At 34.9% G+C, this 15,314-nt stretch overlaps 1 protein-coding gene across 1 annotated transcript in view; it reads left to right on the forward strand.

The window, feature by feature from the left end:
• Window positions 1-2,914: 2,914 nt before the first annotated feature.
• Window positions 2,915-15,314, forward strand: part of MAN1A2 (mannosidase alpha class 1A member 2) — a 203,356-nt gene continuing 190,956 nt past the window's right edge. The window contains exon 1 of the mRNA XM_044672474.1: window positions 2,915-3,232. The gene's annotated coding sequence lies outside the window, so the exon portion shown is untranslated. The remainder of the gene's footprint in view (window positions 3,233-15,314) is intronic.

Consider the following 15,314-nt stretch of genomic DNA (forward strand, 5'->3'; position numbering starts at 1 on the left):
GAACAAAAGCTGCTAATTGGGGATAACTAATCTTATGATTTTGAGTTACAGTCTATTTCCAAGAAACTTGAATTTTTACTATTTAGCTGGCCTTTATGGTACTAAGTGTGCTATATATTTCTTTATACAACTTGCTTCTTAGAACTTTGTTAGATGCCAAGGTAAAAAGGCAAAAGTTAACATTTTACTGTGACAATTTGTTACTATTTATTAGAAAATTGGTGAGCATCTAACTAAAGAATAATAAAATTCTTCCATTCATAAGAAATTCTCCAATTTTATTTCCATTTGCAAATTAGAAAGTACTTTATGCTTCTGTAAATTGGTTTTAGTCTGCAATGCTTTTCAAATAAAGTTTCTTCTTGGAAATAAGCAGATATCTTTAATAATGCCAGAGAGGCCAATCTGCAAGTCATAATTTTATATGACTGAGTAGTGTCATTCATATAAATTTTGAATCCTGAATTTTTTTCTGATAATCTCAGCTTTTTCACTGAGTGAGTGGATAACTTTTATGGCTATGTGAAATTTATTTTTTATAAGCCATGTTCTTTATCCAAACTGAGTACTAACAGTACATAATATCTGATGAGTTTTTAAATCAGTTAATTTTTTTCTCCTTTTATTGGAGAGTAGTATGTTTTTCTTGTTATTTGTCTAAAACCATTAGCTACCTGTGAAAGATTATCCCTATGGATAATGCCATTATTGTTTATTTATTTCCTTAGATTATTGGGAGAAAAGAATTTTCAGGTGATATGAAAATAGTAGTTAAAAATTTATATAGAAGAAATCTAATTGATCTAAATATTTTCTATTTGTATATTTAACATTTGGGTTTTAAAATAATAATACTGATTTTCACAGCAGACAGGAATTTTTATTCATGACAGTATTTGTTGTCCATACATCAAAAAAAAATCAAAACTTCTAATAAAAGTAAGATGTTATGATTAAAATTTTCTGGAGACTGCATCTAGGCCTACCTTTCTTTACCTCACTACCTTTTCTTTATCCTACTATCTTAAGAGGCTTTTTAACAGATACATAAAAACATTGCCTCCATTCTTATTCACCAAGAGGGTAGGGAAAGAAACAAATTGTAGTTTCTCACTTAAGATTTTCTTTTTATAATTCAAAGGTTGTTTTAGGGTGCCAAAGAAAAGGATACAGGCTAATAGTGTAAATTTTCACAAAAAGTAAACTCGATAGTGATGTGATTCAAAGAAGAAATGAAAATTATAAATTTTCAGTTTTCTAGTGTTAGAGAAGCAGGCAATAGCTAATTCTTGGCTTTGAAAATTTGGACACATATATATTTAACCTCTAACTTCTGTTTTAGTATCAGTTTTAAGACCAGAAGAGTGGCAAGGGCTAGGCATTTGAGGTTATGCAATTTACTCAAGGTGACACAGCTGGGAAGTCAGAGATTTAATATTAAAATAAACATTTGTGTGGGTCAAATTACCTTATTTTGTGTAGGTCCATGCAGGATGCAACTGTTAAATTATGACTGGGGGTACATAGATGATTACCTTCTCATTGATGATGATATGGCTGGGGAGAGGTATATATAGCCTGGAAAATATGGGCGGAGGCCAAGAAAATTATGCTTGGAGAAAGAGACAGAATTATGTGGTAAATGTGTTTTTAAAATAATTTTATGAAAGTCTAAATATTTTATGCCTCCTTTAAGAGGTATTAAGATCATTTAGGTAAAGATTTTCCCCCTTACAGAAACGATATATTTTTTGTTCCAATTGTTTATATACAATAATTTTTCTTTATTTTTTAAAACATTACCAGCCTAGATGAAATGGAAGTGATTACAAAGTTTCTTATTGTTTATTTTGTGGCTCTTCTTAAGGGTAAGACACAATATCTATCCATCAGTGCTTTGGCTTGGTTATAATTTATGATGATTGGTTACAAATTTTGATCAACTATTAACTAATCTCATTAGAGCAAAGTCATCTGGTTTTAGTGATTTATCAGTACTATGTCTAGAAAAACTTAATGTATTTTGGTATTATCTCATCTTTAAAAACAATTTAGTAATGGGAAAAAACCCTTTCTCCACTTAATCTATAGTTTCTTTAAGGCTTAGCTCAGGTACCCTCCCTCCCCCCCCCCAATTTGTAATCTCCCTAGTTGTTAGTGCTTTCTAAGGTGTTGGACTTATAGTCAGAAAGACTTGAATTCAAATCTTACCATAGGTATTTACTAACTGTGAACCTGGGCAAATGTATGCTTCCTTTCCCTCATCTGTAAAGTTAAAGAATTGAATTTGAATGTCTTTCAAGGTCCTTCTCAGGTTTAAATCCTAAATTATTGAGTATTAACTCAACTGTTTTTGTTGTATCTCATTGTAGTCCATTGTAAGTTCCTTGAAGACAGGAATTGTTTTTCATTTTAGAAGAGATTTCAGCAGCAATAGAGTTCAACCCATTGCAGAAAAAGAACACCAGTTAGAACATAATTAATTGATAAGTAAGCATCTATCTTATACTTTTGCTGATGGGGATCTTAGTATCTTCTGAGGCAGCCCATTTCACTTATGTATAACTCTTAACTGTTAGGGTTTTCCCCCTGACATCAAGTTGCCTCTTTTCAGCTTTCTACACTTTTTCTAGACTTTTTCTTGGGTCTTCCTGACTTATGCAACCCCTCTAGTCTCTCCTTTCATTCTCTTCAGTATTTTAGATATCACTGCAGAGGCTTAAGTGATCAAACCTGCCAGTTCTTTCAGGACTTGGAATTCATGAGATACACTCTTTTTATCTCTTTACTTATCTTGGATATTACCTAATATTAATTAGTATTAGCTTTGTTTGTTTGTTTGTTTCTTTTCTAGGCCTAAGGTTATTCTTGGCATTGAAAATGGAAATGAAATAAGGATTGAAGGTGGTTTAATGATTAGGGTTATATTCTTTATATAGACCATAATGTTAAAATGGTTTGCTATGTTTGCATTACTGCCTCTCTCTACTTGTCCTAAACTGAGGAAGTGAAAGCAATTGAGGAATGCCCCTTTATATTTTGCTTTATTAGGGAGATTGAAGGGTTTTAAGAAAGGATGAAAGAAAAAGAATTTGAATATTGGAAGGAATCAAAATCAGAGCCAAAAGCTTGACAAGTTAAAAAGAATGAAATAGACAAGAAGAGGGGAAAATGTACTTTTCCCCATTGGAGCTATATGATATGAGAATCTGTTTCCCCAAAAAAGAAAAGGGTAAGTCTAATTTACAAAAAAATCAAGCCATTCCCCAATTGACAAATGGTCAAGGGACATGAATAGGCAGTTTTCACATGATGAAATCAGAACTATCAATAAGCACATGAAAAATTGTTCTGAATCCCTCCTGATTAGAGAAATGCAAATCAAAACAACTCTGAGGTACCACCTTACACCTAGCAGAGTGGCCAATATAGCAGCAAAGGAAAGTGATAAATGCTGGAGGGGACGGGGCAAAATTGGGACATTAATGCACTGCTGGTGGAGTTGTGAATTGGTCTAACCATTCTGGAGGACAATTTGGAACTATGCGCAAAGGGCATTAAAAGACTGCCTGTGCTTTGATCCAGCTATACCACTGCTGGGTTTGTACCTCAAAGAGATAATAAGGGGAAAAGACTTGCACAAAAATATCATAGCCACACTCATTATGGTGGCAAAAAATTGGAAAATGAGGGGATGTCCATTGATTGGGGAATGGCTAAACAAATTATGGTGTCTGATGGTGATGTAATATTATTGTGCTGAAAGGAGTAATGAACTGGAGGAATTTCATGTGAACTTGAAAGATCTCCAAGAATTGATGCAGAGTGAAAGGAGCAGAACCAGGAGAACATTGTACACAGAGACTGATATGCTGTAGCACAATTGAATGGAATAAACTTTTCTACTAGCAGCAATGCAATGACCTAGGACAATCCAGAGGAACTTATGAGAAAGTGCACTATCCACATCCAGAGAAAGAATGGTGGGAACATAAATGCAGAAGAAAAACATGATAGATCACATGGTTCAATAGGGATATAATTGGGGTTTTATAGATTTTTTTTTTAAGTATTTTTTTTTTAACCCTTGTACTTCGGTGTATTGTCTCATAGGTGGAATATTGGTAAGGGTGGGCAATGGGGGTCAAGTGACTTGCCCAGGGTCACACAGCTGGGAAGTGGCTGAGGCCGGGTTTGAACCTAGGACCTCCTGTCTCTAGGCCTGACTCTCACTCCACTGAGCTACCCAGCTGCCCCCTATAATTGGGGTTTTGATGTTAAAAGATCACTTGACTGCAAATATGAATAACATGGAAATAAGTTTTGAACAGTGATACATCTATAACCCAGTGGAATCGCTTGTCAGCTCTGGGAGAGGGGAGGGAAGGAGTCGGGGGGGGGGAGGTCATGAATCATGTAGCCATGGAAAATTATTGAGCGAGAGAAGGATCTTTCCCTTTTCCCCTTGCCTCTTCCCCATCCCCTCCCCCCAGGAGGGAGGAGACTAATATCTTTCTTTTTCTTTTTGCTTGAATTTGGGAAATTTAATTTAATTAATTGATTTAGAATATTTTTACATGGTTTCAAGATTTATGTTCTTTCCCTCCCCTCCCCCCACTCCCTCCTGTGCAATTCCACTGGGTTTTAAAATGTGTCATTGATCAAGATCTATATTATTGATACTTGCACTAAGGTGCTCATTTAGAGAGTCTAATATCTTTCAAATAAGCAACAACCTCCCAAATTCTACAGAATAAGGATTCATTCATAGAGACTAACAAATTGGAAGAATTACTTTTGGCCCTTCCTGTCAGTTTCCACTTCATCATAATCTTAAATTTCAAGGGAGAGAAATGTCTCAGTAGAAAGCTATTCAGATATAGTTTAATTCTATTAAAGCCAATATGTAGTCTCTCAGGGTCAATGTAGCTAATAACTTTTCCCAGACCACTTTCTTCACCAATTGACAGATAAGATGAGTGGGAGGGTTACTGTTAGTTCAAACTTTAGAAAAAGAATACACACAGATTCCATGAAGGTAGCCCTACAACTCAGAGGAAGTTTGAACCAAGGTGTGGATATTGTGAGCTGTGACCAAAAAGGAGAGTTCTAAATCTAATCAGAATTCTTAAGTAGCTCTAAAAATAATGCTTTCACAATTCTGCTCTACTAGAACTATAATGTTGGACCTCAAAATAGTCACAAACTTGAAGTATTTACAGGTACTTTGTATACATTGTTCATGATTATTTTTAGGAGTATATTTAACAATAACTCATCTTTCTGACTAGTACTTTCTATCTCTTGCCCCTATCTTAGTGACAGACTTAAATGAAGAATGAAGCCACCTTACCTCTATCTATCTACATTTCCTTCATTTATTGACACTGAGAGAAAGAAATGAGTAGTGATGTTTAGTGACTTGCTAATGAGAAGCTGTACAACCATATATGGGATTGATGTAGTTAATAGTTGTGTTGTCTTTGTAGAACATTTATTTAAGGCATGAAGAACTTAACAGATTTGCATTGGGAGAACCCACCCAGAAGAAACCTAGTCTGTATCTTTAGTAAATTAAGAGTTCATCAGCCAATTTCAACTTAAAGGAAAGTTTTTGGCTTTTTACCTTTTTTGGTTCAATTGTTAATTGATGATTTTGATAAAAATAGAGAAGATACTTTAAATAAAAATTTTGATTATAGGAAGATTATAGGAGGTATAGCTATTTAATTTCCTCCATGATAATATTTTTCCAATTTTTTGACCAGACACTACCAAAAGATATTCTGAAATAATTAGTATTATAGATGCCTTTAACTATTTAAAACCTATATGTTTAAGACAATAGCAATAATAACAAACCTTACTCTTGCTTCTCTCTGTTAGATTTTTGTCATTATGTCTTCTTGTTATCACTGTGCCAGTCTCATCTTGTTTCTTACTACCTACTTCTCCTTGTTACCTAGTCTCTGGCCTCTGTGAATTCTAGTCAAGTAGGTAGAAAGGATATAAATAATTTAATGCAAATTCTCTGGCTGAAGTGAGTTTGTAGTCTGCTGATATAGGAACTCATTTTTTATTCTACCACTAAGTTTTGGGAGGAAGTAAATGAAACAAATCCAATTCCTCTTTCTGTGTTCCTTTCTACCTCTTCTTATTCTTGTGTTGTTCTTATCCCATTCCTTGAAACCCTTTTCTCCTTAGCTACTAGTCTCTGTCCTTTGAGAGTTCCTGAACAAAGAAAAATGGAACATATTACTATGTCACTCAAATTGTACTATATGGCACCCTTTTTAAAGTAGATCATGGTTACTACTCACTCAAGACAAAAGGGAAGGTCTCATCAATTCCAGTAATTTTTTTTGTTTTTGTTTTTGCTATGTTGACTTAGTTCAAATAGTTATATATAGTATTGTATTATCTTAAATATCATAATTTTCTTTGTGCATTTTCTTTTCCATGTGTGGCTATTAAAATTCAGCAACACATCTTTAATAGTGAGGTAGGAGAGATGGCTTGGGAAGATTTAGGAAGTAAAGGTTGAAGCCCTTTTTTATTTAATCCAAGGTTTGCTACCACCAAATTTGTCTAATGACAATCTGTATCTGCCTTACTTTGCCATAAATCCTTGGGATTCTCAATCCTGATAGTCTAGAAAACTATTATTATAATCCTCTGATTTACTAGAGAACCAACCTCTCTGAACCTCAATTTCTTCATCTGGTTTAATGAGGGATTTTGATTTTATGGCCTCTAAAATTGATTTTTTAAATTATGTTCCTACAGCATCATGTTATATATTATACTTTTAGATGTTTATCATAGTGTTTATCACAGATACTTTTTTTAAAACATTTATTAATATTCATTTTTAACATGGTTACATGATTCATGCTCCTACTTTCCCCTTTACCCCCCGCACTCCCCCCACCCATGGCCGATGCACATTTCCACTAGTTTTGTCATGTGTCCTTGATCAAGACCTATTTCCAGATTGTTGGTAGTTGCATTGGTGTGGTAGTTTCGAGTCCACACCCTCAATCATGTCCACCCCGACCCATGCGTTCAAGCAGTTGTTTTTCTTATATGTTTCCTCTCCTGCAGTCCTTCCTCTGAATGTGGGCAGCGTTCTTTACCATAAATCCCTCAGAATTGTCCTGGGTCATTGTATTGCTGCTGGTACAGAGGTCCATTACATTCAATTTTACCACAGTATATCAGTCTCTGTGTACAGTGTTCTTCTGGCTCTGCTCCTTTCGCTCTGCATCTGTTCCTGGAGGTCTCTCCAGTTCACCTGGAACTCCTCCAGTTTATTATTCCTTTTAGCACAATAGTATTCCATCACCCGCATATACCATACTTTGTTCAGCCATTCCCCAATTGAAGGACATACCCTCCTTTTCTAGTTTGTTGCCACCACAAAAAGCGCAGCTATAAATATTTTCATACAAGTCTATCACAGATACTTTTGCTTTATTGCGGAAACTAAGTTTAATAATCAGATGTATTTTTACTGTTATTTGGAGTCTTTTACAGTAGAAAGCCATCTCAGGAGTCCTAGAAGAACTTTTTGTTTTTCTACTACATTTATTTCATACTACATTTTAACTTAAATAGATATCCTGCTAAATCGGATAACCTAACTTAAGTTGATGTTAACATTTTTCTTCAGTTATAGGAGTAGATAGTAAAAATATTTTGACTGGTATGTGCAAGGCACAACATTGACAGCTAAGAAGGTGGCCAAGTGGATAGAGCACTGAGTCATCTGGAAGACCTCATTTCAAATTCTTCAGACACTTACTGGCTGTGTGATCCTTGGCATGTCAGGTTACTTGTCTTCACCTGCATGCCATTTTACCCCTGTTTGCCTTAGTTTCATCAACTGTAAAAAGGAAGTAATAATAGCACCTACCTCCCAGGGTTGTAATAACAATCAAATGAGATAATAATTGTGAAATACTTAATAAAGTGGATGGCTATTAGTGGATACTATATAAATATTAGCTGCTATTATTATTACTAGTTGAAAAAACATCCTCATGTAAGACTAGTAACCAAGAGAAAACCTTTTTTTCCCTATGGTATTGTATTAATAGCATAATTCTGTCATTAGAATAATAGTAAATCTGGAGATTTACTATTAAATAGAAGGGATATTAATGATCTAGTATAGTGTCCTTATATTGCATATGAACAAACTGAAATACAGATTAGTGAAGTGACTTACCTAATAGCAAATAATGATAGCAGAGTGGCTGTAGACCCAGGCTTTTTGACATGACATTTGGGACTCTTTACATTTTCACATTTCATGATCTCCTGTCCCCTTACAATTCTCTTTCTCTTCATCCCTGCCAGTTGGTTTTCCTGGTTATATTCAAGGCTCAGCTAAAAACCTCCCCTTCTATACCTGGCCATTCCTGATCTCTTTTAAGGCCAGCACCTTCATATTCTTGATTATCTCCAGTTTATCTTGGTTTGCATTTAATTTATACATAATTATTTGCATGTTGTCCCCTTTTTTTGTCTGTAAACTTGAGAGGAGGGATTGCCATTTGTTTTCTTTGTATCTCTGTTACCGCAGTGCTTGGGACATGGTAGGTAATTAAATACTTGATGGACTGATTCTTTTGCTTTAGGATTAGCATGTTGATTATTTGTAATTCCTAATATTTAATCTCAAGAGTAAATATTTTTTTTTTACATATTACTATAGGTGTAAGACTGTTTAAAGTAGAGAGTAAATGTTTTGGTATGACAAATTATTATATATATTAGGGGAATGATTTAAAACAAGTCTTGGCTTAATACAATGCCACTTTAAATTATACCACTTTTTAAATTGGTCACCTTATTCTCAAATAGGGCTAAGATTTGATTGCATCCAATTTTTGTCTGTCCATCCCACCCACCTCATGTATCCAAATTTCCATAAATTTGAAATAAAGGGTCTAAATGATGTTCTAGAAGCCTTCCTTTCCCCCCTTCCATTTTGAAGCTGTTATTTTGCATATAGACTATCCACTGGGTTGTAATCTTTGCCTTATTTCCTTGTGAGCAGCCCCTTTTTCTTTTAACACAAAAACACACTGCTCATTTGCCTTTTTTGTATACTTAGTAAGGATGGAATAGATTGAGATGTCTAGAATTATTCATTAGATGTTGATTTGGATGTACTTCTGAGTTGGTTGTTTACCAGCCTTTCAATTTTCAGGCACTTGTCTAATGGTTGACAATGCATGTCAACTGTGGTGTCCAGTGTGTGTCTGATACCATATTCCCACTTCAGCAACTTAAATGATCCTAGGGATCCTTACCACCCCCACCCCTATCCCCCTTCTCTTACTTCACATCACATTTTCGAAGGACTGCTATAGTGTTTATTGCTCTGTGACAAGAAATGGTATTGTCTCCATTATAACTCTCATTCTATGCCTTTAAGAATAGAACACAAAACCCTTTTTATCTATCAGCAGTCATTAAAGGATCAGTCTGAGATTTCAATATAAATGGACAAGAGAGTCTTTATAGAAAGTAAACTGATTTTCTCATGTATTGATAACCCAAGTTACTTCTTTTGTAACAAAACTCAGCTGTCTATCTGTAACTTTCTTTTCTTCTCAAACTAATAAAAATACTACTCTTGGGATCTTTGGCATCTTAAACCCTTAGTTAGCCAATGTTACTTTGAAGTTTGTTACAGTTCCAACAAATGTTCCTGTCTTTTGCCTCTTTTTTTATTCTGAGCTCTTAACATGGTGCCTTAAGTAAGCACTGACTGACTATATGAGGAACAACTTGGATATCCCTCTTAAGAACTTTCAAGCTACTCCAATAATTAGAATATAAAACAATGTATGACGAATTTCCTAATAGTGTAACAAACTACTGACTAAACATTCAGAGGAGGGGGAAGATAGCATGTAACTAGGGATAGTTTTTATGGAGAGGGGGAAAAATTCTCTTAACAAAAAGTCAAATAAGAGAAACTGAGTCCAAGCAAGAAGAAAATAGGTTCTTTGTAAGAGGACTGGTCTCACAATAAAGCCAGACTTCTGGTCAAGATCAAAAGACCTCAACCACTGTGAAAGACCTTCCTATATAACCCAAAGATTATCACAGCTTATGTACCAAGTTAAAAATAATCCAAGACCATGTTAAAAATAGAGTAGGACATACTTCTCATTGGTAGAAGATATCATTTGATAGACAAGGGGGGAGCGTGGGAGCCTGGGAGGACTAGTGACACAAATGATAAGAGTTGGTGGTGTTGGGTGGTACCAGGCTTTGAACCCAGAATCAGGCTTAATGATGTATACTGGATCACAAATTCAAGACCATAATTATTGCTGATGGTACATGATATAGCAAATTTGAAGGCTGAGGCTGACATGGAGGCCTATACTAACAATGATTAAATATATCTTTTTTTTTTTTTTTTAAACCCTTGTACTTCGGTGTATTGTCTCATAGGTAGAAGATTGGTAAGGGTGGTCAATGGGGGTCAAGTGACTTGCCCAGGGTCACACAGCTGGGAAGTGTCTGAGGCCGGATTTGAACCTAGGACCTCCCAGTCTCTAGGCCTGACTCTCACTCCACTGAGCTACCCAGCTGCCCCCTAAATATATCTTAATTCAGTCATCTTACTTAATTCAACCTTAATACTTATACTAAAATAATCACAAAAGGCCTATTATTAAATCATCACTTATGCTAACGTTATTTAACTATCTTAGAATTACAATTATGATTATTTAAATACTACTGCTAACATTAAAATCTAATCCTCATATAAGGGGGCAGGGGGTTTTTTACTTACAGTTTTGAAGGAGATAAGTTTTTAATAAGTAGAAACTAGGGAGAGGGAATTTCCACTGAAGGGATTAGCATAAACAAATGTGTGCCTACAAGAAGTGGAATAATTCACTATGGCTAGATCATAGAGTACTTGTGGAAAAGTTGTATGAAATAAAGTGAGAAAGGTAGGTTGGAGCTATATTTTGGAAGACCTTACCTTGAATTCTGAGGCTAGGGGTATCGCGGAGCAGAGTGAAGTGTTATTGGAAGAATAGTAATAGTAATTTAAATTATTATAGGAAGATGAATCTGGCCAAATCCAGCAGGGAGGATCATAGGATTCCAGGAGATGTTAAAGTTTGGGAGACCAATTAACTAGCCATCCCAGAAACCCTACATATGACATATAATAAGACCAGGGAGTGGTACTAAAACATTTTTAGTCTCACAAAGAGATCATTTCTAAGGAATTCTTACCCTGTAGACTTGTGAGTTACTGGAGAGGCATTATTCCAGGGAAGAAAGTTAAAGTTGGGAAACAAGTTTAATAGTTTAGATTTTGTATATTTAGTAGGATTTTAGGATTTAGGAATAAGGAGTATTTCATTGATCAATTTTGGTAGAAGAGTGATCTTTAGAGAAACATTAGAAGTCTGAGTCCATTCTTTTTGTTTGTTTGTTTGTTTGTTTGTTTGTTTTTTAATTTTAAACCCTTAACTTCTGTGTATTGACTTATAGATGGAAGATTGGTTAGGGTAGGCAATGGGGGTCAAGTGACTTGCCCAGGGTCACACAGCTGGGAAGTGGCTGAGGCCAGATTTGAACCTAGGACCTCCTGTCTCTAGGCCTGGCTCTCAATCCACTGAGCTACCCAGCTGCCCCCTGAGTCCATTCTTTTTAAGTTGAACTCGAGAACCTGGAGATCTGCCACCCTGCACTGCACTCCTCTCTCCCTTCCATTTGGGTTTTCTGATCTAGGCCTAGTCTGAACCTGACCTTGCTGATATCAGTATAAAACAGATCTGTAGAGATGGATAATTTCTCATTTCAGTAGAAAAGTCATAAGTGACTCTCAAATTGTAGAGATCTTTAAAAATTTACGTTTCGTATATTGTTTTGGTATTGCTTCCTAGGAATCTTTAAAAAAATGTATAATTTTGTAGATTGTAGGTGATTGATCTAGTGATAGACTTCCCTGTAAGAGATAGAGGAGTTATTGAAAAATAGTAAATCTTTTATAATTGTCAGATTTTTCTATCACTTTCAAATGTTTTTGCTATGACTCTATTTTATCTTTAGTTTTCAGCTGCTTTTTTACTTTTACTGTTGGTCTTGCCTCCAGCTTTTCTGGTAAAATGCAAGTACTTTAAATAAGTCAATAGAGATAATCCTTTTTGTAAGGTGGGGTAGATTATTTAATTTACAAGATTTGTAACCACAAATGGGTAGGAACTGCAATTCAAATAGCAAAACTTTTAATAGGACAAATTATAAAATGAAATAAGAGAAAATCAAATAGAATAGTTTTTTTTCTGCTTCGCCTCACTCTCCCCATCCCCCAAACAACAAACTATTATAGTCTTCCACATTGGTAGAGTGAATATCCCCTGGATAGCACAGTACCTTGTACCTAGTAAATAATTAATAGATTTTGATTGTACAATTACATTACATTGAACTGTATTCCAAAGATAACAATGTTTCTAGACCACTTCACAGTTGTAGAGTTGCCTTTTCCCCTCTGCCTCTGAAGTTTTTGCTGCTTTTCCTTCTGGGGCTTCTTCCTTAAATAAAGTCTTTTTGCTGCTTGGGGTGGGTGTGAGTGAGTGCTGATCAATACATTTCTAGCTCTTTTAGTCACATCTGAGGTGGTATGGGGGTGGGGGTTGGCCTAGAAAGCCTACAAAAATATCCTATGGATTTCCATGACTTTTTTTCAGTTTCATTTTACTGTTTCCTCACAACAGGAAGTCTCTCTTCTTTCTCCTACCCACTCCTCTCTCCAACTGCCATCATCCATACACACAAACAAATCAGGGTTTGGGTCAATGAGTTCATCCTTACTTCCCTCTGGGATATGAAAATAAACCTTGAAGCTAGGATAAGAAGGTACTAGTCACTTTGGAGCTGACAGTAGAGTTTGTAGTTCTGGCAAAGGTCTTTGGCCACTTTACATATAGATTGTTGTAAATGTATTTAAATCTATAGGTTCAAAATAGGGAGTTAATTTATTTTAAGGCATATTTCATTCCTTCTTGAGAGATCTTAAATAATTATATCTGTGCTATAATAAAATAGTGCACTTTTCTAGTAATTGGATATTGAGTCCATTTTATATCATCTCTTCCATGGATAGTGCTGTATGAACAAATATCAATTCTAATTCTCATTCTTCAATTTTTTAAAATACATTTTTTCTTTAAAAAAGTTCTCATCAGCCTTAAATAGGCTTCCATCTTGGCCACAAAGATTTGAAGTCTTGATAATTTCTGCTCAGTATTTAATTTATTTTACATCCCTGTGTTGAGATGGCATTGATCCTGGATTTTCAAAGGTGGAGTATAAGCTTGGGCAGGTTCTTTCAAGCATTGAAGACTGTAAATCAGATTTCCATATTCTCCATGCTGTGACAGAAGACACATATCACACATACAAAAAAAACAAAACTATGAAGGAAATAAAGTGAAAAATGGTGTGTTTTGATGTGTAATCAGTTTCCAACAATTTCTTCTTTGGCTGTGGGAAGCATTTTTTATCATGGGTTATGTTGGGACCTTGTTTTGTTGATGATGGTTCGGTCCTTCACAATTGATCATCATATAATATTTCTGCTACTGTATATATTGTTTTCCAGGTTCTTCTCACTTCACTTTGCATCAGTTCATATAAGTCTTTACAAGTTTTTCTGAACTTATTCCCTTTGTCATTTCTTAGGGTGAAATAGTATTCCATTACAATCATATACCACAACTTGTTCAGCCATTCCCCAGTTGATGGGCACCCCCTCAATTTCCAATTCTGTTGTTATTACAAAAAGAGCTGCTAAAAATGAGTAGGCCATTTCCTCTTATGTCTTTGTGATTTAGACCCTGTAATGGTGTTGAGTCAAAAGAGTTTTGTGTAGTTTTATGGCCCTTTGGGTGTGGTTCCGAATTGCTCTCAGGAATGCTTTGTATCAGTTCAAAGTTCCACCGTCAGAAAACAGCAAGATACATTGCCTGAACTCCCCCTAGGGAGGGATAAGATTATGGGAAGGTAGCCAGGTCTTGGGGTGTGACTCTTTTAGCTCTTAAAGGTATGAGAAGATAAGGAGGTAAAATTGCCTAATGGCTTTAGTCTTGGAAATGAGATGAGGCCTCCCAACTCAATAGGTATGTGACAATAATGTCCTTGAGGTCTTATTCTGCAAGCATACATGGACATTCATTCCTGATGAGGGGATGGATGTCCACCCTTAGAAGAGTACATTAATTTGTTTTATTCCCCTTACCTCCAACACTTATTATTTTCTTTCTTGGTCATATTAGCCAATCTGATAGGTGTGAGATGTTATTTTAATTTGCATTTCTCTAATCATCAGTGACCCGGAGCATTTTTTCACATGATCATAGTTTTAGTTTCTTTATCTGAGAACTGTCTGTTTACATTTTTGACTGTATCAGTTGGGAAGAATGCTTTGCATTCTTATAAATTTGACTTGGCTCTCTATATATTTGAATAATGAGGCTTTTGTCAGAGGTACTTGCAATAAATTTTCCTAATTTGTTGTTTCCTTTCTAATCTTGGTTGTATTGATTTGAACAAAACCCCTTTTTAATTTGATAAAATTATTCATTTCATTTTTTTGTCTGTCTTGTTTGATCATAATTTTTTCCCTTATCCATAAGTCTGACAGTAAACTTTTTCATGTTCCTCTATTTTATTTATGTTATCATCTTTTATTTCTAGATCAAGTACCCATTTTGCCTTTATCTTGGTATATAGTGTGAGATGTTGGTCTATGCCTATTTTTTGCTAGATTGTTTTTCAGTTTTCTGAGCAGTTTTTGTCAAATGGTATGTTATTCCCCCCAGTCACTTGCATCTTTGGGTTTATTAAGCACTAGGTTATTATGGTCATTAACTATGATTTGTTGATTTCCTAACCTATTCTATTGATCTACTACTCTTATTTCTTAATTAGTACATGATTCTGGTATAGCTAGGCCTCCTTCCTTTTTATTTTTTTCCCCACTAATTCCCTTGATATTCTTGACTTTTTGTTCTTCCAAATATATTTTGTTTTTACTTTTTCTAGTAGGTAAATTTATTCTAATATATTTGTTAAAAATATTCTGATATCTACATGTATGTCTTTATAGAGTTATAGGCAGTTTCAGTTTAAGAGATCATTGGTAATTGTATAATATCATGTCACATTTTCCTATTTTTTTGTATTCCATCATATATTTATGTTTCTGTGAATATGTCTTCTTCTATGGGACTATAAAAACTAAAGAAAGAAGATAGTCACTT

The sequence above is a fragment of the Gracilinanus agilis genome, chromosome 4 (assembly GCF_016433145.1).
Source record: "Gracilinanus agilis isolate LMUSP501 chromosome 4, AgileGrace, whole genome shotgun sequence".
NCBI classification, from domain to species: Eukaryota; Metazoa; Chordata; class Mammalia; order Didelphimorphia; family Didelphidae; genus Gracilinanus; species Gracilinanus agilis.